Here is a 3,719-nt window from a genome sequence, read left to right on the forward strand (position 1 = left end):
AGGATGCGCCACGGCTCCGCAAGCCAAGTGCAAAAGCAGCGAAGTGCTGGCAGTTTCAAACGTCCCAGCATCAAAAAGATTGTGTGATTATTTCTTTTTTTTTTAATTTTTTTCTTTTTTTTTTCTTTTTTTTTTTTGGAAACTGACTGACACTCGTGGGCCTCTCGCAAAGGGCCCCTCCGCCGGTTGTGATGCTGCACTTAATTTTTAAAGTTCCCATCCTGTCAGCCGTGTTGCCAGATGATCAACTCTTGAACCATTGCCTGAATTTTAATGCCTTCGTTTCTTTCCCTCTGCTCTTGATTTAAGCCAGTGTTTCAGAGCCGCTCACTCGGATCCTGAGGGACTTTGTAGCCGAGGCGGCGCGGGCTCCCCGAGCTCTGCAGAGCCGCCTCTTGTCCGCACGCGAAAGCCATTGCCCAGCGCCAGGCCCCCTCCTGCCACCCGCCGCCTTCCTTTCTGCTCTACAGGGAAGTGTTAACCCTCCATCCCCTTTGCACACTCTTCAAGGTAGTGGCTTTATGAGCCGGGGGGAGTTACTATAATCCTGGGTTTTAATTCAAACCTGTAAGATTTTTAGCTGTGGACTTTTTTTTACCATACTTAAAAGAAACTTACGATAGCCGCAGTACACTGAGCTTAACCAGAAGTGGGCAATTAGATTAAATTTCCAGTAATTAGCAATAAATTTGAGAGGACAAGGAGGCTGCATGAGTGTCTCTCATTCCCCAGACCATAGCTTCATGTACATGGATTGTATATGGACCAGACTGGACAAACTGGCTTTTTTCCAAAGCAATTTTTTTTTTTTTTCTGTACGTTAACTGCACTAAAAAAGGTTGTATAGTGGAAAGAAAATCATTGAGAACTGACTATTATGCTGTCGTTGTAGCAGTGTTGAGAGTTTATTGCTTCTTTCTTCCATTTAGCATAGACTTTAGTTTTGCCCTTCCCAACAGTTTGCACCTTCGAGAAATTCCTGGCAGAATAACCAGCGGGGTCTGGAGGGGAAAATGTAATGAATTAACTTCCAGCGCTGGGAGATTGTGTCTGGCAAAGCTGCTTCTGTGCTGCCCGAGCAGGGATGTGGAACGGCAACGTTTGCTTAAGGTACATGAATTGAAAAATAACTGACACTGTGTCAAATCCAGGTTACGTCTGAAGTTTTGCAGTGCAATTCCTGGTGTCGGCCCAGACAGCTGCAGAACCGCCGGGGGGGGTTGGTCTGAGCGGGGTCACGCTCGGGGGTCCCACACAACTGAACTCGCTCTCACTGTGAAAGACTCATCAGCTGCGACCTGCTGCTACGCTGGGCCGAGGACTCACTCCCCAGGGCCACATCCCTCTTGTCTGGTGGAAGTTAATCTGTAAGTGGCTTTAAAGGAGAGGAAAAAAAAAAAAAAAAAAAAAATACAAATCCTCTAGTGCAATTTTGTTAGTGGCTTTCAGTAAATCAAACTCCACAGCTAAATTATTAGAGAATGGTACAATTAAGTGTTCAGATTTTATTGATATAGCACATAATTGACATGTATCCACACAGTAACAATGTAACATTTATGTAAATAAAAATACCTTTATTGTATCGATTCATAAAATAACAATTTAATTTCTTTAATTTGTTTACAGTCCTGGAAAAACTATGAACACAAACTCAATATGCAAATAAGAGTTTGCCAAAACAAGAGGAAACTTAGCATGAGCGCTCTTGAAAGGGAGGGGTTGGAAGTTACGGTGCAGTTGGCCCCATCCTTCCTCCCGGGATGGGCGGGGGGGGCTGAGGGGGGCGGGAGCTCAGGACCCATCAGGTGTGTCAGTCTCTGCCCCTCGGCGCGGGGTCGGGCCCAGCCAGGCGCTGCCGGCCCTTTCCCTTTCCCTGATGACAATGAATTGTAAAAGCCTGAAGATTTGTTTGTAGGTAGGAGGAAAGAACAATCTCTGGGGATTTGCTGTTAGATTTCAGTTGCTTCTCCCCCGAGCAGCTTTGCTTTAAGGAGAAATTCCAGATGAACTACCCAGTCGGTGTGTCTGGGTGCGTTTCAGAGCAGCTCTTTCACTGTTTTGTGTTGCCTGTATGATAAAAGTGTCCTGGGATGAGCGTGAACGCATTCCTTAAATACCCAGAACGAGGAATCCAAATGGACAGTGGCTGAAATTACCTGAATGGGGGAACTAGAACTACTCCAGGCTCAGTCCCAGCTCTCCTCATAAATTCGGTCAACGCCACCTCCGTTACTCTCTCTCCTGGAAGGAGGGTCCGGGACCCGTTTGGTGTTTTCACTCGTGGTTCAGTGAGAGGACCAGAATTTCTTCGGGCAGGGGTGTCAAACACGCTATAGGCAGCAGGGGCCCAGTTTGGGCCAGGGTTTAATTCCAGCTCAGTGGCCCCAGCTGCAGGAGCGATACCCCCCGTGCCCGTGGTTGGGCCGCCTGTGCTTGGAACGGGGAACGCGGCCTTTCGGTGATTAACCTTCCAGTAGTAATCGGTTGTTCAGTGCCTTACTGTCGCACCCATCGCTCCCCGCTCCCTCTGACAGCCAGTGCCGGTGCTCTGCCTGTTTGTTCTGCTTCTCGCGCCCTCTCTCTGTTCTCTGCTCCCACCTGTGCCCGTTCCCCCTCGTGCTCGTAGCGCAGCAGGGAGCTGCTGGTGTCCGTGGGGGCTGGAAACCTCTGAGGAGCGGGCGAGGGCTCCCGGGGCTGCGGGGTGGGCGCTGCTGCGGGGGCCGCTCGGGTCCCCGGCCCCGCGGCCGGGCTACTTCAAAACGACAACTTAGAGTCAGAAAACCCCGGTCTGAACACATGGACCACGTACCGTACATCCTGGGGACTGTAGGTTTGACACCCCTGTTTTAGAACACGTTACCCGTTACGCACTAACTCCAGTTCAGTACTGTAAAGATGATTAACATTTTGTTTGTGTTTGTATTTTCCCTGACTTAAAGATAATTCCGTAGTATTTGCGAATAGTTAATGATGCCGATGTTTCTGCTTTAATGTGCATGAGGTTTCCAAGGACAGGAAACATTTCAAATACGTATTGTGGGCTGAGCACCTGGGAGCGTTCCAGGGCTCTATTCCTAACCGGGTTGTAGGTTTTAGGGCTTTTTTCTGTTTCATTCTGAAGTTAATTTTTTTCAGATGTAATGAAGCACGTCTTACTGTTATGCGACAAACTTACCACAGAAAGTCACTTTTAGTGTTGGTCCCACAATTTTTTTTTAATGCAGTATATTCACCTGTAAATAGTTTTTGTGTAAAATTTGACAGAAAAGTATATTTACTACACTGTAAATACATGTGACAATATATTGTATTATTTTGCTTTTTTTGTAAAGCAGTTAGTTGCTGTATATGTATAACATACAAATTTGATTATTCTAGTGTTAGTAACTGTTAACTACTACTACTCCTTCCTGCTGTTGCGTTACGTCATTTAAAAAAAAAAAAGCTGTGTACTATAAACTTACACTGTGTATGATACGTTACTATTTCCATTTGGGCCTCAACTTTGAGAATGTTTCCTCGACCCACGACCCTGTTCATACTGTAAGCGAGCGCGCGGCGGCTGGCAAGAGCCCTGCGGAATCGAACGCAGTTGGTGACTGTAGGTAAAAGTGGTAGAAACCTGGTTTCAGATAATTGTTGTTCATCCCATTTTTCCCTCATGTATGTACTTTCCTTTTTTTTTTTTTTTTTTTTTTTTTTTTTTTTTTTTTTTT

General features: G+C 46.3%; 1 long non-coding RNA gene across 2 annotated transcripts in view; it reads right to left on the reverse strand.

Moving 5' to 3' along the window:
* Positions 1–588: 588 nt before the first annotated feature.
* The window catches only part of LOC113487267, a 6,388-nt gene continuing 3,257 nt past the window's right edge, over positions 589–3,719 (reverse strand). For both annotated transcript variants that reach the window (XR_003399755.1, XR_003399754.1), the window contains one exon: positions 589–3,602. This is a non-coding gene — a long non-coding RNA (uncharacterized LOC113487267). The remainder of the gene's footprint in view (positions 3,603–3,719) is intronic.

Source organism: Athene cunicularia, assembly GCF_003259725.1.
Source record: "Athene cunicularia isolate RWA chromosome 19 unlocalized genomic scaffold, athCun1 chr19_part1, whole genome shotgun sequence".
In the NCBI taxonomy this organism is placed as follows: Eukaryota; Metazoa; Chordata; class Aves; order Strigiformes; family Strigidae; genus Athene; species Athene cunicularia.